The following is a 22998-nucleotide window of genomic DNA, read 5'->3' as shown; positions in this document are numbered from 1 at the left end:
CTGAACCTAAGGGGCACCAATATCCTGGGGGGGAGATTTGTTAGTGCTCTTTGGGGGGGTTTAAACTAATTCAGCAGGGGCATGGGAACCTGGATTGTAATTTTGGGGTATGGGAGATTGAGAGTATAGAGGTCAGGAGCACAGATTTGACTTCGCAGGAAGGTGCCAGTGTTCAGGTAGGTGGTTTGAAGTGTGTCTACTTCAATGCCAGGAGTATACGAAATAAGGTAGGGGAACTGGCAGCATGGGTTGGTACCTGGGACTTCGATGTTGTGGCCATTTCAGAGACATGGATAGAGCAGGGACAGGAATGGTTGTTGCAGGTTCCGGGGTTTAGGTGTTTTAGTAAGGTCAGAGAAGGGGGCAAAAGAGGGGGAGGTGTGGCGCTGCTAGTCAAGGACAGTATTACGGTGGCGGAAAGGATGCTAGATGGGGACTCTTCTTCCGAGGTAGTATGGGCTGAGGTTAGAAACAGGAAAGGAGAGGTCACCCTGTTGGGAGTTTTCTATAGGCCACCTAATAGTTCTAGGGATGTAGAGGAAAGGATGGCGAAGATGATTCTGGAAAAGAGCGCAAGTAACAGGGTAGTTGTTATGGGAGACTTTAGCTTTCCAAATATTGACTGGAAAAGATATAGTTCGAGTACATTAGATGGGTCGTTCTTTGTACAATGTGTGCAGGAGGGTTTCCTGACACAATATGTTGACAGGCCAACAAGAGGCGAGACCACATTGGATTTGGTTTTGGGTAATGAACCAGGCCAGGTGTTAGATCTGGAGGTAGGTGAGCACTTTGGAGACAGTAACCACAATTCGGTGACCTTTACGTTAGTGATGGAAAGGGGTAAGTATACCCCGCGGGGCAAGAGTTATAGCTGGGGGAAGGGCAATTATGATGCCATTAGACATGACTTAGGATGTGTAGGTTGGAGAAGTAGGCTGCAAGGGTTGGGCACACTGGATATGTGGAGCTTGTTCAAGGAACAGCTATTGCATTTTCTTGATAAGTACGTACCAGTCAGGCAGGGAGGAAGGGGTCGAGCGAGGGAACCGTGGTTTACCAAAGAAGTGGAATCTCTTGTTAAGAGGAAGAAGGAGGCCTATGTGAAGATGAGGCGTGAAGTTTCAGTTGGGGCGCTTGATAGTTACAAGGAAGCGAGGAAGGATCTAAAGAGAGAGCTAAGACGAGCAAGGAGGGGACATGAGAAGTCTTTGGCAGGTAGGATCAAGGAAAACCCAAAAGCTTTCTATAGGTATGTCAGGAATAAAATAATGATTAGGGTAAGAGTAGGGCCAGTCAAGGACCTTGGTGGGAGGTTGTGTGTGGAGGCTGAGGAGATAAGCGAGATACTAAATGAATACTTTTCGTCAGTATTCACTCAGGAAAAAGATACTGTTGTGGAGGAGAGTGCTGAGACCCAGGCTACTAGAATAGATGGCATTGAGGTGCGTAGGGAAGAAGTGTTGGCAATTCTGGACAAGGTAAAAATAGATAAGTCCCCGGGGCTTGATGGGATTTATCCTAGGATTCTCTAGGAAGCCAGGGAAGAGATTGCTGAGCCTTTGGCTTTGATTTTTATGTCATCATTGGCTACAGGAATAGTGCCAGAGGACTGGAGGATAGCAAATGTGGTCCCTTTGTTCAAGAAGGGGAGTAGAGATAACCCCGGTAACTATAGGCCGGTGAGCCTCACGTCTGTTGTGGGTAAAGTCTTGGAGAGGATTATAAGAGATACTATTTATAATCATCTAGATAGGAATAATATGATTAGGGATAGTCAGCATGGTTTTGTGAAGGGTAGGTCATGCCTCATAAACCTTATCGAGTTCTTTGAGAAGGTGACTGAACAGGTAGGCGAGGGTAGAGCAGTTGATGTGGTGTATATGGATTTCAGTAAAGCGTTTGATAAGGTTCCCCACGGTCGGCTATTGCAGAAAATACGGAGGCTGGGGATTGAGGGTGATTTAGAGATGTGGATCAGAAATTGGCTAGTTGAAAGAAGACAGAGGGTGGTGGTTGATGGGAAATGTTCAGAATGGAGTTCAGTTGCGAGTGGCGTACCACAAGGATCTGTTCTGGGGCCGTTGCTGTTTGTCATTTGTATAAATGACCTAGAGGAGGGCGCAGAAGGTTGGGTGGGTAAATTTGCAGACGACACTAAAGTCGGTGGAGTTGTAGACAGTGCGAAAGGATGTTGTAGGTTACAGAGGGACATAGATAAGCTGCAGAGCTGGGCTGAGAGGTGGCAAATGGAGTTTAATGTGGAGAAGTGTGAGGTGATTCACTTTGGAAAGAATAACAGGAATGCGGAATATTTGGCTAATGGTAAAATTCTTGGTAGTGTGGATGAGCAGAGGGATCTCGGTGTCCATGTACATAGATCCCTGAAAGTTGCCACCCAGGTTGATAGGGTTGTGAAGAAGGCCTATGGTGTGTTGGCCTTTATTGGTAGAGGGATTGAGTTCCGGAGCCATGAGGTCATGTTGCAGCTGTACAAAACTCTGGTACGGCCGCATTTGGAGTGTTGCGTACAGTTCTGGTCGCCTCATTATAGGAAGGACGTGGAAGCTTTGGAACGGGTGCAGAGGGGATTTACCAGGATGTTGCCTGGTATGGAGGGAAAATCTTATGAGGAAAGGCTGATGGACTTGAGGTTGTTTTCGTTAGAGAGAAGAAGGTTAAGAGGTGACTTAATAGAGGCATACAAAATGATCAGAGGGTTAGATAGGGTGGACAGTGAGAGCCTTCTCCCGCGGATGGAGGTGGCTAGCACGAGGGGACATAGCCTTAAATTGAGGGGTAATAGATATAGGACAGAGGTCAGAGGTCGGTTTTTTACGCAAAGAGTGGTGAGGCCGTGGAATGCCCTACCTGCAACAGTAGTGAACTCGCCAACATTGAGGGCATTTAAAAGTTTATTGGATAAGCATATGGATGATAATGGCATAGTGTAGGTTAGATGGCCTTTAGTTTTTGACTTCCCTTGTCGGTGCAACATCGTGGGCCGAATGGCCTGTACTGCGCTGTATCGTTCTATGTTCTATTTACCATGCTGTAGCTGAGTAAAGGGCTGCCAACAATCATATGGGTAGTAGCTAATGTATTGCTAAGCTCTATTATAGGATGACCAACATTAGCTGCTGCATTTTATTAATGGCGATGAAAAGCATCTCGCACTGTTCATTTCTATTCATAGAACATAGAACAGTACAGCACAGAACAGGCCCTTTGGCCCTCAATGTTGTGCCGAGCATTGTCCGAAACCAAGATCAAGCTATCCCACTCCCTGTCATTCTGGTGTGCTCCATGTGCCTATCCAATAACCGCTTGAAAGTTCCTAAAGTGTCCAACTCCACTATCACAGCAGGCAGTCTATTCCACACCCTAACCACTCTCTGAGTAAGGAACCTACCTTGATATCCCTCCTATATCTCCCACCCTGGATCTTATAGTTATGCCCCCTTGTAACAGCTACATCCACCCGAGGAAATAGTCTCCGAACGTCCACTCTATCTATCCCCCTCATCATCTTGTGAACCTCTGTTAAGTTGCCTCTGATCCTCCTCCGCTCCAAAGAGAAAAGCCCTAGCTCTCTCAACCTTTCCTCATAAGACCTATCCTGCAAACCAGGCAGCATCCTGGTAAATCTCCTTTGCACCCTCTCCAATGCTTCCACATCCTTCCTATAATGAGGTGACACATTGCACACAATAGTCCAAATGTGGTCTCACCAGGGTCCTGTACAGTTGCAGCATAACCCCACGGCTCTTAAACTCAAGCCCCCCATTTCTGACCTTCATTTTTGCAGGGACATGCCTGTCCTGCACTCTAATTAACTGGTCTTTAAAAGACTCCCACATAGCAAATGTGGATTTACCCTCAAACAGCGCTCCCAATCCATTTCTCCAGCTTTTGCTGAATTATGTTGTAGATAGCTTTCCCACAATTTGGCACTCTCGCTTGAAGATCACTCTTGTCTTCTCCATGAGTATTCAAAAACGTACGGAATTATGATCACTATTCCCTAAATGTTCCCTTCCTGAAACTTTGGTCACCTGGCTGGGCTCATTCCCCAATATCCGGTCCAGTAAGGCCACCTCCATGGTTGGACTATCAACATACTGTTTCGAAAAACCCTCCTGGACACACCTAACAAATTGCTCTCCATCCGAACCCCTGGCAGCAAAGGTGTCCCAGTCAATATGGGGGAAATTAAAATCAGCCACCACAACAATCCTGCTATTTTCACATCTTTCCAGAATCTTACTACATATCTGTTCCTCTGTATCCCGCTGGCTGTTGGGAGGCCAACCCCAACATTGTGATTGCACCCTTCCTATTTGTGAGCTCTACCCATAATGCCTCACTGCAGGATTCCTCTCAATATGTTCTCTCTCATCACAACTGTGATTATATTCCCTAACCAGTAATGCAACTCCCGCACCCTTTCTTCTACCCCATCTGTCTCGTCTAAACCATCAATATCCCAGAACGTTAAGCTGCCAGTCCTGTCCCTCCTTTAACCATGTCTCCGTGCAAGCAACAATACCATAATCCCCACATTAATCCAGTCTCTGAGTTCATTTGTCTTCTATGTTATACTTCTTGCGTTGAAGCAAACGCACTCCAGACCTCCGGACTTGCTGAGTTCAGTGACCTCCCCATGCCTGCTCTCCCGCTTAGCTATATTTGTCTTAGTCTCAAGCTCTTCCCAGCTTTAAAGCCAGACTCACTTTTCAAAGAGAATGAAGGGACTGCTGTGTGCTCTGTTTCACGGAGACATGGCTCACCTCTGCTTCACAGGACTGTATCCTACAACCAGAAGGCTTCTCAATTCACCGAATGGACCGTACGGTGGCCTCAGGCAAGGCGAGGGGAGATGGGGTTTGCCTCCTAATCAACACTTCCTGGTGCCGAGATGTAGCAACACCGGCGTGCTTCTGCTCCCTGCACCTATAATACCTGACGTTAAAATGCCGCCCCTACTACCTTCCATGGGAGTTCAGCCCCGTTATCCTGACGGCAGTTTACATCCCATCCCATGCGAATGTGAAAATCGCACTGGATGAAATATTCACCACCACAAATAGCCTTGAAACGAAACATCCCGAGGCCTTGTTCATTGTAGCCGGGGACTTCAATCAGGCCAAGCTCAAGAGCGTACTGCCAAGTTACCACCAATACGTCACCTGTTCCACCAGAGGTCCAAACATGCTGGACCACTGCTACACAAATATCAAACATGCGTACCGCTCTATCGCCCACCCACACTTTGGCAAATCTGACCACAGGGCTGTGCTCCTGCTCCCGGCTTATAAGCAAAAACTGAAGCGGGAGAATCCGTAACGGACGCACTCTTTTCCCTCCGCTGCCCCGCAAGATCAAGCCGCCACGTCTTGCGGGGCGGCTGAGGGAAAAGACGGCAACTGCGCATGCGCGGGTTGGTGTTGTCCAACCTGCGCATGCGCGGCCGATGTCATTGGCCGTGTCAGCTGCCATGACGAACGGGGCCGCGCTCCTAGCCCCGCCCGGGGGGGGGGAGAATCGGCCCCGGAAGTGGGCGTGAAGGCTGCCGTGGGTCACGGGCTGTCCCACGGCAGCCTTTACGATTCTCTGCATTTGCGGAGAATCTCGTCCTAGGTCTGAGGCGTTCAAGTCAGGCGACCCTGACCTATACAAGAAAGCCAGATATGATCTAAAGAAATCCATCAAAGATGCCAAAAGACAGTACCGGACCAAGCTCAAACCCCAGGCCAGCCACACGGACCCCCGCCGTCAGTGGCAAGGTCTTCAAGACATAACGGGCTACTAGATGAAGGTATGTAAAATCGCTGGCTCTAATACACCCCTCCCTGATGAGCTCAATGCATTCAATGCACGCTTTGAGCAAGAGTTCAGTGAGAGCGAGCCCTCCACCCCTGAAGCCGCGGATGAACTTCTATCTGAGATCACCATTGCAGATATCAGAGCAGCCTTCTCAAAGGTCAACCCACGGAAAGCCACTGGCCCGGATGGGGTACCCGGACGAGCACACAGGCCTTGCGCGGATCAGCTGGCGGGGGTATTCGCAGACATGTTCAACCTCTCTTTACAACAATCTGAGGTCCCTATCTGCTTCAAGAAGATGACCATCATCCGTGTACCAAAAAAAAGCCAAGCAGCGTGCCTTAATAACTATTGTCCAGTGGCTCTGACATCCATCATCATGAAGTGCTTTGAAAGGTTAGTCATGGCACGAATCAACTCCAGCCTCCTGTATTGCCTTGATCCAGTACAGTTTGCCTACCGCTGCAACAGGTCCACAGCAGACGCATCTCCATGGCCCTGCACTCTACCCTGGAACACTTAGATAACAAAGACACCTATGTCAGACTCCTGTTTATCGACTACAGCTCAGCCTTCAACACCATCATTCCGACGAAACTCATCTCCAAACTCCATGGCCTGGGCCTCGGCTCCTCCCTCTGCAACTGGATCGTGAACTTTCTAACTGACAATCAGTAAAGAAAGGCAACAACACCTCCTCCAAGGTCATCCTCAACACTGGTACCCCACAAGGTTGTGTCCTCAGCCCCTTACTATACTCCTTATACACCTATGACTGTGTGTCCAAATTCCCCTCCAACTCGATTTTCAAATTTCCTGATGACACCACCGTAGTGGGTCGGATTTCAAACAATGACGAGACAGAGTGCAGGAATGAGATAGAGAATCTGGTGAACTGGTGCGACGACAATAATCTCTTCCTCAATGTCAACAGAATGAAGGAGATTGTCATCGACTTCAGGAAGCGTAGTGGAGAACATGCCCCCCCCCACCGACGCTATAGTTAAGAAAGCCCACTAATGACTCTACTTTCTCAGAAGACCAAGGAAATTTGGCATGTCAGCTACGACTCTCACCAACTTCTACAGATGCACTATTGAAAGCATTCTTTCTGGTTGTATCACAGCTTGGTATGGAGCCTGCTCTGCCCAAGACCGTAGGAAACTACGAAAGGTCATGAATGTAGCCCAGTCCATTAGGCAAACCAGCCTCCCATCCATTGACGCTATTTATAATTCCCGCTGCCTCAGAAAGGCAGCCAGCATAATTAAGGACCCCACACACCCCGGATATACTCTCTTCCACCTTCTTCCGTCAGGAAAAAGACACCAAAGTTTGAGGTCACGTACCAACCGACTAAAGAGCAGCTTCTTCCCTACTGCCATCAGACTTTTGAATGGACCTACCTCGTAGTGAGTTGATCTTTTCTCTACACCTTGCGATAACTATAACATTATATTCAGCAGTCTCTCCTTCCTTCCCTATGTACGGTATGCATTGTTTGTACAGCATACAAGAAACAATACTTTTCACTGTATTCTAATACATGTGACAATAATAAATCAAATCAAATCAAATCTTCCCAGTCTTTACACTTGCTGGCCTGCTGCTCAGGTTCCCACCCCTCCTGCCACACTAGATTAAATCCTCCCAAACCACATTAGCAAACCTCCCACCCAGGATATTAGTGCCCCTCCAGTTTAGGTGCAACCCGTCTTCTTGTACAGGCCCCACCTTCCCTGGAAGACATCCCAATAATCCAAATTTGAAAGGGTTGTCTTATGAGAAAAAGGCTGAGCAGGTTGGCGGGGGGTGAGGAATCTAGAACTAGGCACAGTTTCAGAATAAGGGAATCTCACAATTAAGATTAAGAGGAGCAGGAATTTCCTTTGTCATTAATCTTTGGAATACTCTTGCCCTGAGAGCAGTGGAGACTGGATTATTGAATATATTCAAAGCTGAGTTAAATGAACTTTTTGATCAAACAGGGAATTGATGGTTATGGCGTCCAAGCTGACTGGTCTGTCATTTCTATGTTCTGTACCTCTTAAATATAGGAATGTTATTTGCCATCTGCCAGTCCTCTAGCATGACACTTTTTTCTTGCCAATTATGAAATGTGTATAGTGATTCCCTTGTTATATTTTCCCTAGATTCTTCTAAAATACACAGGTGCAATCCATCCAGACCAGAGGCTTTGTCCTATTTGAGTTTGTTTAGTTAATTCAATGTATCCTCTTTTATTTTAAATACACTTCTCTCATTACTCATCTAATCATTCAGTATCAAGCCCACTTGTTCTATCTCCCTGGTAAACATCAAAGTGAAATAACTATTTAATATTTCTTCCACCTCTCTATCATTAGTTGTGGTATTATCGTGTCTATCCATTAATGATCTTATTCTCATAACAGCCATCCTTTTTTTATTCATGTGCTTGTAAAGTATTTTACTCTCGTTTTATGTTCCTTAATAATTTAATTTCATAGGTTTTCTCTGCTTTTCCAATTTTTTTTTTAAATAAATGTTTTTTATTGGGGTTTTGAACAAAGTATATTTACTGTTATGTACACAGAATAAGACATCTATATATATATATATAATATAGAAGAGAAGGGCACACACAAACATACCTCAAAAAAAAAACAACTAAAATAACTGGTAAGGTATTATGCATCAGCTCAACAGCAGCAACTCTGTACAATTGGCAATATTATTTACAACACATAAGCAGCCATCTGTTTGTGTGTGGGGGGAGGGGGGGGGGGGGGGGACTGGGGAGGTAAATATACATTTGGGTGCCGGGAAAACAATTACAGAGGGAAATACGCGAACGGGTCTGGTGTTGGTGTTGTCATTTGCTTCTCCCGGATGGATTTTGTTGCCGTTGTCGTTTCGCGTTCACCTCCGCTTCAGCCGTTCGTCCCGTCTTTCACCTGGATTTTCCTTGCTCTCTGTTTCTGTAGATGCCAAGTTTGTTATTGTTTCCCGTGCCCTCCTTCCGGCTATCATTCCCCTGCCTCACCCCCACCTCTCTGGTTCTCTGTTGTTCCCTCCCCCCTCCTGTGGTTTGACTTTCTTTTCTCTTAGGTTTAGCCCCCCCGGCCTATCTCTCCCTCTCATGCCTTGGCTACTTTCCCCTGCTTCTTGACTACCTGGCTATTCTTCTGCTTGATCGGTGGCCATAAACCGGTCCCGGAACAATTGGGTGAATGGCTCCCACGTTCTGTGGAAGCCGTCGTCTGACCCTCGGATGGCGAATTAGATTTTCTCCATTTGAAGAGATTCTGAGAGGTCGGACAGCCAGTCTGCAGCTTTGGGTGGTGCTGCTGACCGCCAGCCGAACAGGTTTCTACGGCGGGCGACAGGGAGACAAAGGCAAGGGTGTGTGCCCTCCTCCCCAGGAATAGATGTGGCCGGTCTGAAACCCCGAAGACCGCCACTTTCGGGCATGGCTCCACCCTCATCCCCACCACTTTGGACATAGCCTCGAAGAAGGCTGTCCAGTACCCCGTAAGTCTGGGGCAAGACCAGAACATGTGGGCGTGGTTGGCCGGGCCTCCTTGGCACAGTTCACATCTATCCTCCACCTCCGGGAAGAACCTACTCATACGGATTCCTGTTAAGTGGGCTCTATGTACCACTTTTAGTTGCGTCAGGCTGGAGGTGGAGGTGGAGGTGGAGTTGACCCTATGCAGTGCTTCGCTCCAGAGACCCCACCCTATTTAAATCCCCAGGTCTTCCTCCCATTTCTTTCTTGTTGCGTCCAGTACGGTGTCGGCCCTTTCTACCAGTCGGTCATCATGTCGCTGCAGTCCCCTTTATCTAGGATGCTTGCGTTCAGTAATTCTTCCAGTAATGTCTGTCGTGTCGGTTGTGGGTACGTCCTTGTCTCTTTTTAGAGGAAGTTTTTGAGTTGCAGGTACCTTAGCTCGTTCCCCCTAGCTAGCTGGAATTTCAGTTCGTCCAGTGTTGTGATTCTGCCGTCCATGTATAGGTCCCTGACTGTCAGTGTCCCCTCGTCCTGTCCCACTTTTTGAAGGTGGTGTCAGTCAGACCTGGTGTGAACCTATGGTTGATGCAGATGGGAGTTTTGTCCGACATTTTGGTCAGGCCAAATTGCTGCCGTAGTTGGTTCCAGGACTGGAGGGTGGCTATCACCACCGGGCTGCTGGAGTGTTTTTTGGGTGGGGATGGGAGTGCCGCCGTGGCGAGGGCCCGATGGAGGTCCCTGTGCAGGAGGCCTCTTCCGCGCGCACCCACTCGGCCTCTGGCTCCTGCATCCATCGCCTTATTTGCTCGGCCGTCACCACCCAGTGGCAAAATTGTAGGTTTGGGAGGGTTAGCCTGAATTTTGGTTTTTGTAGGACCTCCTTTGTGATCCTAGCATTCTTCCCCCGATACGAACGCCATGATTAGTTTGTCTAGTTCTTTGAAAAAGGCCTTGGGGATGTAGATCGGGATGAATCTAGGTAGGAAGAGGAACCTGGGCAATACGTTCATTTTGATCATCTGGACTCTCCCCGCGAGGGAGAGTGGGAGTGTGCTCCATCTCTGCAGGTCCTTTACTTCCTCTGTCAGACTGGTGAGGCTCCATTTGTGGATCCCTTTCCAGTCGTGGGCTATTTGGATCCCCAGGTAGCGGAATATGTGTCGGGCTTGTTTAAACGGCAGTCCCGTTGGTGCTGCCCTACCTACTTGTGGGTGTACCGGGGAGCTCTCGCTTTTGCTCATGTTGAGTTTGTAGCCCGAGAAGGCGCCAAACTCTTTCAGGAGCGCGATTATTCCATCCATACTGCTTTGTGGGTCCGAAATGTAGAGGAGCAGGTCATAGAGTGAGACTCTGTGCTCTCTGCCGCCCCTTTGGATCCCCCTCCAGCTTTCCAATATTTTTTTTGACTTCTCTAATCGCTTAGCATTCTCTCCATTCATGCATTTTTTGTCTATGTGCTTAATGCATGTTTCGTTTCTAAACCTCAGTTGTTCCCTTGTGTCTTCATTCATCCACAGAGTCTCACATGTTTATAGTTTGTTCTTTCCTTTTAGTGGAATACATTTTTAATGGACTTTGAGCATCATTTCAAAGTTTCCCATTATTATTCTGCATCATTGTTGCCAATATTGTGCCCATTTCTATTTTTCCAAGTTCTATTTTCAGCATCTCTGAATGAGTTTTTCTCCATTTTTAATAATCTTTATTGTCACAAGTAGGCTTACATTAACACTGCAATGAGGTTACTGTGAAAAGCCCCTAGTCGCCACATTCTGGCGCCTGTTCGGGTCCACGAAGGGGGAATCCAGAATGTTCAACTTACCTAACAGCACGTCTTTCGGGACTTGTGGGGGGAAACTGGAGCACCCGGAGGAAACCCATGCAGACATGGGGAGAACGTTCAGACTCTGCACAGACAATGACCCAAGACATGAATTGAACATGGGACCCTGGCACTGTGAAGCAACAGTGCTAACCACTGTGCTACTGTGCCGCTCGTGTTCGCATTCTCCAACAATCTAACCATTGCCCCGTGACATTTAATAGCATGCCCATCACTATATTCCCCTCTATCAACATCTTAGGGGTTACCATTGACCAGAAACTGAACTGGACTAGCCACATAAATACTGTGGCTACAAGAGCATCCCATCCACACACATTCATTCTCTCCACCACCAAAGTACAGTAGCAGCTGTGTGCACCATCTACACGATGCACTACAGGAACTCACCATGTCTCATTAGGCAGCACCTTGCAAGCCCATGAGCATCACCATCTAGAAGTACCAAGGCAGCAGATACATGGGAACACCACCACCTGGAGGTTCCTCTCCAACTCACTTAAGGGGCAATTTAGTGTGGCCAATCCACCTACCCTGCAAACCTTTGGGTTGTGGGTGTGAGGCCCACGCAGACACCGGGAGAATTTACAAAGTCTACACAGAAAGTGACCCGTGCCGGGATTGAACTCGGGTCCTCAGCGCTATGAGGCAGCAGTGCTAACCAGTGCGCCACCATGTCACCCCACCCACTCACTATTTTGACTTGGAAATACATCACTATTCCGTCACTGTCAATGGGTGAAAATCCTAGAATGCCATCCCTAACAGCATTGTGGGTGTATCTACACCACATGGACTGCAGCGATTCAAGAAGGCAGTTCACCACAATCTTCTCAAAGGACAGTTAATGTTGGCCTAGCCAGAAAAGTCTGCATCCTATGAATGAATAAAGCAATCTATCCTTGTTGGACTTTTTACATATTGGGCGAGAAAGGAGTCTTGTACATATTGTAGGAACTCCATTCCTTTCTCCCTTTTACCTATCACTTTTGTCCAGTTAATACCAGAAAAATTTAAACCCCCATGATTATTATTCTTTTTTTTTTCACCCAATTCTCCAATTCGTCTGATTTCGTCCATCACCTCCCTTCCACTACAGGGTAATCTTTGGACGACACCTATTGGCGTGAGTGAACCTTTCTACATTTTACCTCTATTCGTATGGAATTTATTTTTTATCTTACTGGTAGTTGAATCCCCATTTTCCACACTGCAATTATGTTATCAGTATGACTCCATCTCCCATATTTCCCTCTCGATCTTTTCTATACCCTGTAATGTTCAATTAAAGGTACAGATTTTTATTGTAGCTGTATGTCAGTAATCCCAAGCATACCTGGTTCCTCCCAGTGTAGGATTGCCTTAACTCCCCTTATTATTACAGACACGGTCCATTACTGTACAGACGTTTTAAACTTATTTTAATAGGATTTCCTCTCAGTTAATATTTAACCATCTTTTGAAACTCCTGTTCTATAAACTCTATTTATTCCATTGCCATCAAGGTCCCCCTTGCTTTATTCTTTCCTATGCTTGCTGTCCCTGTACTGCTCTAGTTATGTGATTCTCCAGGACAATAGTTTAAGTGGACCCTGTCTCAACAGAACATGAGAACATACAGCTCCCTCTCCCGTACCAGTGACCCAAGAAGCGAAACCCCTGCCCCGCTCACCACTTCCTCATGCGTTTAACCTAATTTGATTAACTCTGTGCAAATTGATGGGTAGCTCAGTCATCAATCCAGAGATTATTACCTTTTTTAAAAAAAATAATTTTTATTGGAATTTTTTACAGAAAATATAAAAATATAACAACAAGTAATAATATGCAACTAACTGCGCCATAACACCCACAAATCCCCCCAAACCGTAACATCACATGTATCACACTCCCCCCACCCCCCACCCCCAACAAGAAAACTTAACCATAAATTAAAATTAAATAAATCAAATTTAAATAAAATAAACAAACATAGTCATCGTCCCCCCCCACCTCCCCGGGTTGCTGCTGCTACTGTCCCAGTACCCTATCGTTGAGCCAGAAAGTCGAGGAAAGATTGCCACCCCTTAAAGAACCCTTGCACCGATCCTCTCAGGGCAAATTTGACCTTCTCTAGCTTAATAAAGCCCGCCATGTCATTGATCCAGGTCTCCACGCTTGGGGGCCTCGCATCCTTCCATTGTAGCAAGATCCTTCGCCGGGCTACTAGGGACGCAAAGGCCAGCACACCGGCCTCTTTCGCCTCCTGCACTCCCGGCTCCACCCCAACCCCAAAGATCGCGAGTCCCCATCCTGGCTTGACCCTGGATCCCACCACCCTTGACACCGTCCTCGCCACCCCCTTCCAGAACTCCTCCAGTGCCGGGCATGCCCAGAACATATGGGCATGGTTCGCTGGACTCCCCGAGCACCTGACACACCTATCTTCACCCCCAAAGAACCTACTCATCCTCGTCCCAGTCATGTCGGCCCTATGCAGCACCTTGAATTGGATGAGGCTAAGCCGCGCACACGAGGAGGAAGAATTTACCCTCTCCAGGGCATCAGCCCATGTCCCGTCTTCGATCTGTTCCCCCAGTTCCCCCTCCCACTTCGTTTTCAGCTCCTCTACTGACGCCTCTTCCACCTCCTGGTTTAGCTCACCAGGCTAAATCGCTGGCTATTAAAGCAGGTCAGCAGCACGGTTCGATTCCCGTACCAGCCTCCCCGGACAGGCGCCGGAATGTGGCGACTAGGGGCTTTTCACAGTAACTTCATTGAAGCCTACTCGTGACAATAAGCGATTTTCATTTTTCATTTCATTTCCTGCATAAGCTTGTAGATATCGGATATCTTTCCCTCCCCGACCCAGACCCCCGAAAGCACTCTGTCACTCACCCCCCTCGCGGGGAGCGCAGGAAATCCCTCTACCTGCCGTCTAGCAAATGCCTTTACCTGCAGATATCTAAACATGTTTCCCGGAGGGAGCCCAAATTTCTCCTCCAACTCCCCCAGACCCGCAAACCTTCCGTCGATAAACAGGTCCCTCAGCTGTCTAATGCCCGCTCTATACCATCCCTGAAATCCCCCATCCATGTTCCCCGGGACGAACCTATGGTTCCCCCTTAACGGAGCCTCCATCGAGCCCCCCACTTCTCCCCTATGTCGCCTCCACTGCCCCCAAATCTTGAGGGTAGCCGCCACCACCGGACTCGTGGTATACCTCGTGGGAGCGAGCGGCCACGGCGCCGTTACCAGGGCCCCCAGGCTTGTATCCCCACAGGACGCCCTCTCCATCCGTTTCCATGCTGCCCTCTCCCCCTCCATCACCCACTTACGCACCATCGACACGTTGGCCGCCCAGTAGTACCCCGAGAGGTTGGGCAACGCCAGCCCCCCCCCCATCTCTACCCCGCTCCAAGAAAACCCTCTTCACCCTCGGGGTGCCATGCGCCCAAACAAATCCCATGATGCTGCTGGTCACCCTTTTAAAAAAGGCCCTAGGGATAAAGATGGGCAAGCACTGGAAGAGGAACAAGAACCTCGGGAGAACCGTCATTTTGACAGATTGCACTCTGCCCGCCAGCGATAGCGGCACCATGTCCCACCTTTTAAATTCCTCCTCCATCTGTTCCACTAGTCTGGTGAAGTTAAGCTTATGGAGAGCCCCCCAACTCCTGGCCACCTGCACCCCAAGGTATCTGAAACTCTTCACTGCCCTCCTGAAAGGGAGCCTCCCAATTCCCTCCTTTTGATCTCCCGGGTGCACTACAAATACCTCGCTCTTTCCTAAATTTAGCTTATAGCCCGAGAAGCCCCCAAATTCCGCTAACAGCTCCATCACCCCCGGCATTCCCCCCTCTGGGTCCGCCACATATAACAGCAGGTCGTAGGCATACAGCAATACCCGGTGTTCCTCCCCACCCTGCACCAGACCCCTCCATTTCCCTGACTTCCTCAACGCCATGGCCAGCGATTCAATCGCCAGTGCAAAGAGCAGGGGGGAGAGGGGACACCCCTGCCTGGTCCCACGATAGAGCCTAAAGTACTCCGATCTCCTTCCATTTGTGATTACACTCGCCATCGGAGCCGCGTAAAGCAGCCTCACCCATTTGATGAATCCCTCCCCAAATCCAAACCTCTCCAGCACCTCCCACAGGTACCCCCACTCAACTCTATCAAACGCTTTCTCTGCGTCCAGCGCCACCACTATCTCCGCCTCCCCCTCCACTGCCGACATCATGATAACATTGAGCAGTCTCCGCACATTCGTGTTGAGCTGCCGCCCCTTGACAAATCCTGTCTGATCTTCGTGAATTACCTCTGGCACACAATCCTCTATCCTGGTAGCCAGGATCTTCGCCAGCAACTTAGCGTCTACGTTAAGGAGCGAGATAGGCCTATATGATCCGCACTGCAAGGGGTCCTTATCCCGTTTTAGGATCAAAGAGATCAGTGCCCGCGACATCGTTGGGGGCAAAGCCCCCCCCTCCCACGCCTCATTGAAGGTTCGCACCAACAGGGGACCCACCAGGTCCGCATATTTTTGTAAAATTCCGCCGGGAACCCGTCCGGCCCCGGGGCCTTACCTGACTGCATTTGTCCGATCCCCCTGACTAGCTCCTCCAACTCTATCGGCGCCCCCAGCCCCTCTACCAGCCTCTCTTGAACCCTTGGGAAACATAGCCTGTTCATGAAGCTCTCCATCCCCTCTCTCCCCCTCGGAGGTTCCGACCGGTACAATCCCTCGTAAAAGTCCCTAAAGACCCCGTTTACTTCTGTCCCCTTCTGCACTACATTTCCACCCCCATCCTTCACTCCACCAATTTCCCTAGCCGCATCTCGCCTATGGAGCTGATGCGCCAGCATCCTGCTCGCCTTCTCTCCATACTCATATACCGCACCCTGCGCCCTCCTCCACTGTGTCTCCGCCTTTCTGGTCAACAAGTCAAAATTGGCCTGCAAACTGCGCCGTTCTCCCAGCAACCCTTCCTCCGGTGCCTCCGCATATCTCCTGTCCACCTCCAGGAGCTCTCCCACCAGTCTCTCCCTCTCATTCCTCTCCCTCCTTTCCCTGTGGGCCCGGATGGAGATCAGCTCCCCCCGGATCACTGCTTATAGAGCCTCCCAGACCATCCCCACCTGGACCTCCCCCGTATCATTGGTATCCAGATACCCCTCAATGCTTCTCCGAACCCTCTTACACACCTCCTCCTCCGCCAGCATCCCCACATCCAGGCGCCAGAGCGGGCGCTGGTCCCGCGCCTCTCCCATCTCCAGATCAACCCAGTGCGGGGCATGGTCCGAAATCGCTATGGCCGAGTACTCGGCATCCTGCAACCTCGGAATCAATCCCCTGCTCAGGACAAAAAAGTCTATCCGGGAATAAACCCTATGGACATGAGAAAAAAAGGAATACTCCCGCGCTCTCGGTCTCCCAAACCTCCAGGGATCCACCCCTCCCATCTGGTCCATGTATCCCCTCAGCACTTTGGCCGCCGCCGGTCTCCTACCCGTCCTTGAACTGGACCGGTCCAGTGTGGGATCCAGCACTGTGTTAAAATCTCCCACCATGATCAGGTCCCCTGCTTCCAGTTCCGGGATGCGGCCCAACAATCGCCTCATGAAGCCAGCATCATCCCAATTCGGGGCACATACGTTCACCAGCACCACCTTCTCTCCCTGCAGCCTACCCTTCACCATGATATATCTGCCCTCCTTGTCCGACACCACCTCAGCCGCCTCAAACGCCACCCTCTTCTCCACCAGAATCGCCACCCCCCGGTCTTCCCGTCCAATCCTGAATGATAAACCTGCCCCACCCACCCCTTCCTCAGACGAACCTGGTCTGCCACCTTCAGGTGGGTCTCCTGGAGCGTAGCCACGTCCGCCTTCAACCCCCTTAGATGGGAAAACACCCTGGTTCTCTTAACCGGCCCGTTCAGCCCCCTCACGTTCCAGGTAATCAGCCGGATCAGAGGGCAACCCGCCCCCCTCCCCCGCCGACTAGCCATAGCTTGGCAGATGTTCGCCCCAGGCCAGCACACCCCGCTCGACCCGTTCCCCATGGCGATAACGCCTCTCCTCTTCCCCCCCCAGCCCCCATCGGCTCCTTCCTAGTCGTTCCAGCAGCAACCCGGTATCCCCCCCCCCCCCAAGGCTAGGACCCCTCCTAGCCGCGACGCCCCCTCCATGGTACTTCCGGGAGTCAGCTGACTTCTGCTGACCCCGGCCGCTCCCGCCAAAACCTATCTGGGGGCAGCACGGTAGCATGGTGGTTAGCATAAATGCTTCACAGCTCCAGGGTACCAGGTTCGATTCCCGGCTGGGTCACTGTCTGTGCGGAGTCTGCACGTCCTCCCCGTGTGCGCGTGGGTTTCCTCCGGGTGCTCCGGTTTCCTCCCACAGTCCAAAGATGTGCGGGTTAGGTGGATTGGCCATGATAAATTGCCCGTAGTGTCCTGACAAAAGTAAGGTTAAGGAGGGGGTTGTTGGGTTACGGGTATAGGGTAGATACATGGGCTTGAGTAGGGTGATCATTGCTCGGCACAACATCGAGGGCCGAAGGGCCTGTTCTGTGCTGTACTGTTCTATGTTCTATCCCCTCCCGGCATGGAGTCGTCCCCCTCTTGCCACACCTCCTTGGCATTGCTGCAGCGCGGGAAAGAATACCCGTAGAGGCCCCGCCCCACCGCCAGCTCCACCCCCCCTGCCCCGCAGCGCGGGAAACCAGAGGAAAGCCCGCGCTTTCACACTGCCACACCCCACCCTTCTGACGCAGTTCCCCAAAGTCCAGTTTCACCTCAATCCCCATCCCCGTACAGAAGAGAACATATAAAACACAAACCCCCAACACTCCCCACCTAACCCACAACCATGCCCAACAAACAAACCCACCCGTAAACAGAGCAAACAGAAAACCAGCATACATAACACACATGTCGAAGTTAAAAAAGTTGAAACAAAACAGCCACAGCGGAAACAACGATGGCCAAAGTATGTCCCCAGGCCCTAGTTCGAGTCCAGCTTCTCCGCCTGTACAAAGGCCCACGCCTCCTCCGGGGACTCGAAGTAATGGTGCCGGTCCTTGGATGTCACCCACAGGCGCGCAGGCTGCAGCATTCCAAACCTGACCTGCTTGGCATGAAGCACCGCCTTCGTCCGGTTGAACCTGGCCCGCCGCTTAGCCACCTCCGCACTCCAGTCCTGGTAGATCCTCACTACCGAATTTTCCCATTTACTGCTCCTCTCTTGGCCCAGCGCAGCACACACTCCCGGTCACTGAATCGGTGTAACCGCACCAGCACCGCCCTCGGGGGCTCACCTACCTTGGGCCTCCTGGCCATCACTCTGTGCGCTCCCTCAAGCTCCAGGGGCAAGTGGAAGGACCCCGCTCCCATCAACGAGCTCAGCATCGTGGTCACATGCGCCGGGAGATCCGACCCGTCCAACCCCTCCGCCAGGCCCAGGATCCTCAGATTCTTTCGCCTCGTGCGAACGTCCAGCTCCTCCAAGCGGTCCTGCCACTTTTTATGAAGTGCCTCGTGCAACTCCACTTTCCCCACGAGGACCACGGCCTCCTCCTCGCTTTCAACGGCCTGCTGCTACAACTCCCGAATAGATTCCTCCTGGGCCGCCTGGGTCCCAAGCAGCTTGTTCGTAGTTGTATTCATGGAGTCCAGCAGCTCAGCCTTCAGCTCAGCAAAACAACGTAGGAGCGAGGCCTGTTGCTCCTGCGCCCACTTCCACCAGTCCTTGGGTGTTGCGCCGGCCGCCATTTTGTTTTCCTTTCCCCTTTTTTTTTGGGGAGTTGCTGCAGCCTTTTTCTTCGTCCCACTCCGGGTGAGCACCATATAGTGTGGGGCAAGTTCTCCCAGGCACCTTCCCCCACCGGGATGCGTAAAAACAGCGCCGTTTGGGGCCCTCGAAACGGCCCAAAAGTCCCTAAATAGCGGGAGCTGCTGAACGTGCGGCTTAGCTCCGCATAACCGCAACCGGAAGTCGAGATTATTACCTTAATGGTAGCACAGTGGTTGGCACTGTTGCTTCACGACGCCAGGGAACCCGGTTCGATACCCGGCTTGGGTCACTGTCTCTGTGGAGTCTGCACGTTCTCGCTGTGTCTGCGTGGGTTTCCTCCGGGTGCTCCAGTTTCTACCCTCAAGTCCCGAAAGACATGCTTGTTAGGTGAATTGGACATTCTGAATTCTCCCTCAGTGTACCCGAGCAGGCAGCGTTGTGTGGCGACTAGGGGCTTTTCACAGTAACTTCATTATAGTGTTAATGTAAGTTTACTTGTGACATTAATAAAGATTATGTATTATTATATTTGGATTCAAACTCTTCACACTCTCCCAGCAGAACCTCATTCTTAGTTCTACCTGTGGGAATGGTTCCTGTGTGGACCAATACAACTGGATTCTCCTTCCACCCACACTCCAGTTCTTCTGCAGCTGCAAGAGCCCCTAACCCTGGCTGCAGGTAGGCCACGTAACCTTTGGAACCCCAGCCTACAGCTTACTATACTTCACTTGTCCCGACTACATTTCTTTTGGCTCCTCTTTAAATGGCCTCCTGTACCATGGTGCCATGGTCAATTTGCTCCTCCACCCTGCAGACTTTTGCCTTCACCCAGACAGGCAGTAAAAACCTAGCATCTCTGGGATAAGGACAATGGCTGAGGCTCCTTGTGTACGGCATCTGGGGCTCTCTTTACCTCTCCCTAGCAGCCACATCCTCCTGTCGCTGACCATGAATCAAATCTGTATCATGATCTAATTACGAGGTGTGACTTCCTCCTGGAACAAGGGATCCAGGTAATTGTTGCCATTCCTGCTGGCCTGATATGTTTCAACATCAGAGACCAACTCAACAACTCTGAGCTGAAGTTCGTCGAGATCTAGAGATTTGCTGCACGTGTGGATGTCAAGGATTTTGATACACAAACTCTTTGCAGAGTTTGGTGTCATTCCACCTGCCATCCCAACATAGTCTTTATTTGTTTATTTATTTAAAATTACATTAAAATTAGGATTCCTTTTTAAAGTGCTCAAGTTCTTGCTTTTTATGTTTTGCTCTGTTTTTGTTTATTAGATTCTCTACTTTGTTATTTACATAAATCTTATTTATCCATGTGAAATTTTACCTTGATGAAAATTCAGATCGTTTTACTATTCATATCCCCTATTTAGTTACTTTTAATTTTATTCCCCTAGATCTGATTTATTAAATACTAAAATTAATTAGAAGAAACCATATGCTTGACTTAATTATGAAATAAATGAATCGCTTGATTGTAGTTCCTCAGGCTTCATCATTGCTCACGCGTCACTTTTTCAGATTCAGAACGTTTTTCAGATTCTTCACCTTCTCCTGCTTTATGGCCTTTCCTCACAGCGGCTTCTCCCATGCTTTACGTCCTTCTTGTCATTAGAAATTAACCAATTAGAAAAGAGAAAATTACAGACGCAGTATGTTTAAAATTCTAGCTTGACAAATTGAGAAATTTAACTCACTAAAAGTGGTAGTTTATGAGCTGGCACTGGAAAAAATGACCATGAAACTTGTGCTATTGTTAAAGCCTTCATTGATATTCCTCCTGGAAAGGACCTTCCCACCTGCGCATGACTCATGTCTCACACTACATGGCTGACTTCTATCGCTCTATGAAGATGCATAGCTCAACTCGGTGTTTTTGTTAAGAAACGGGCCCACCATGTCCTGATGGTTAGGTTTGGAGACTGGTGCTTGGAGCAAAGAAAAGGTTATGCCTTTATGTTCTTTTGGGAATTAAATCTATCGTCCTTCCTTGGTCTGGCCTATATGTGATTTCAGATGAACAGCAATGTGGTTGACTCTTAACTTCCCTCTGAAAAGACCGAGCAATGAGTTGAATTGAACTTCTTTGGAAAAAGTCTTAGAAGAATAAAACCGGACAGACCACCTTTCATTGACCCCGGCATCGGAAATGACAAGGAACACCCAGCCAGTCAACCTGCATAATCCTCCTCACTAATTTCTGGGTAATTATGCCAGAATTGGGTGAGCTGTCCCATAGACGAGTCAAGCAACAGCCTGACATGGTCATACTGAGAGAGGCATACCTTACGGCCAATGTCTCTGACTCCTCCATTACCATTCCTGGTTATGTCCTGTCCCACCAACAGGGCAAACCCAACAGGGACAGTGACTGTCGTATACAGTCAGAAAACAATTACCCTGGGATTCTTCTATATTGCCTTGGACTCCATGAAGTCTCATGGTATCAGGTCAAACATAGACAAGGAAATGTCCGACTGATTACCACCTACTGTGCTTCCTCAGATAACGTACACCACTTGAAAGAAGCACTGACAGTAGCAAGGGCAGAGAAACCTGGGTGGAGGTCTTCAGTATCCATCACCTAGAGTTACTATGTAGCAACTATTTTGATTGAGCTGCAGGATGTAGGACTGGAGTATTTGCAACTATCTTCAGACAGAAGTGATGATCCATTTGGTGGTGGTCCTGAGGTTCCCAGAAGTCAGACTTCAGCCAATTTGAATTATTTGCAGAAAACAGTTAAGTTCTTAAAAATTCATTTACGGGATGTGGGCGATGCTGGTTAGGCCAGCATTTATTGCCCGTCCCTAGTTGCCCTTCAGAAAGTAGTGGTGTGTTGTCGTCTTGAACTGCCGCAGTCCTTGAGGTGTAGGTACATCCACCGTGCTGTTAGGGAGTGAGCTCCAGGATGTTGCCCCAGCGACAATGAAGGAACGGTGATATATTTCCAAGTCAGGGTGGTGAGTGACTTGGAGGGGAACGCCAGGTGGCAAGGTTCCCATGTATCTGTTGCTCTTGTCCTTTGAGATGGTAGTGGTCGTGGGTTTGGAAGATGCTGTCTAAGTAACCTTGGTGAGTTACTGCAGGGCATCTTGTAGATGGTACACACGGCTGCCACTGTTCGTCGGTGATGGAGGGTTGAATCATAGAATCATAGAATTTACAGTGCAGAAGAAGGCCATTCGGCCCATCGAGTCTGCACCAGCCCTTGGAAAGAGCACCCTACACAAGGCCACACCGCCACCCTATCCCCGCAAACTAGCAACCCCACCCACCCTTACTGGACACTGAGAGCAATTTAGCATGCCCAATCCACCTAACCTGCACATCATTGGACTGTGGGAGGAAACCGGAGCACCCGGAGGAAACCCACGCAGACACTGGGATTAAGTGCAAATTCCGCACAGACAGTGACCCAAGCCGGGAATCAAACCTGGGACCCTGGAGCTGTGAAACAACTGTGCTAACCACTGTGCTATCATGCCCGCAATGTTTGTGGAAGGGGGATCAATCAAGCGGGCTGCTTTGACTTGGATGGCAAAGAGCTTCTTGAGTGTTGTTGGAGCTGCACTTATCCAGCCTAGTGGAGAGTATTCCATTACACTCCTGACGCCTCATAGATGGTGAACAGACTCTGGGGGGTCATGAGGTGAGTTACTCGCCGTAGGATTCCTAGCCTTTAACCTGCCCTGGTAGCCACAGTATTAATACAGCTAGTCTAGTTCAATTTCTGATCAATGGTAACCCCAGGCTGTTGGTAGTGGGGGATTCAGCGATGGTAATGCCATTGAATGTCAAGGGGCAATGGTTCGATCCTCTCTTGTTGGAGATGCTCATTGCCTGGCACTTGTGTGGCATGAATGTAACTTGCCACTTGTCAGCCCAAGCCTGGATATTGTACAGGTCTTGCTGCATTTGGACATGGACTGCTTCATTCTTTGAGGAGTCGTGAATGGTGCTGAACATTATGCAGTCACCCACAAACATTCCCCTTCTGATCTTATGATGGAAGGAAGTGTGGTGAATGTAACGTAGT

General features: G+C 49.5%; 1 protein-coding gene across 8 annotated transcripts in view; it reads left to right on the top strand.

Moving 5' to 3' along the window:
* The window catches only part of sfi1 (SFI1 centrin binding protein), a 293546-nt gene that overhangs the window by 164207 nt on the left and 106341 nt on the right, over positions 1–22998 (top strand). The gene's annotated exons all lie outside the window — the stretch shown is intronic.

Source organism: Scyliorhinus canicula, chromosome 1, assembly GCF_902713615.1.
Source record: "Scyliorhinus canicula chromosome 1, sScyCan1.1, whole genome shotgun sequence".
Lineage (NCBI taxonomy): Eukaryota > Metazoa > Chordata > Chondrichthyes > Carcharhiniformes > Scyliorhinidae > Scyliorhinus > Scyliorhinus canicula.
This window is presented reverse-complemented; position numbering and strand designations above follow the sequence as displayed.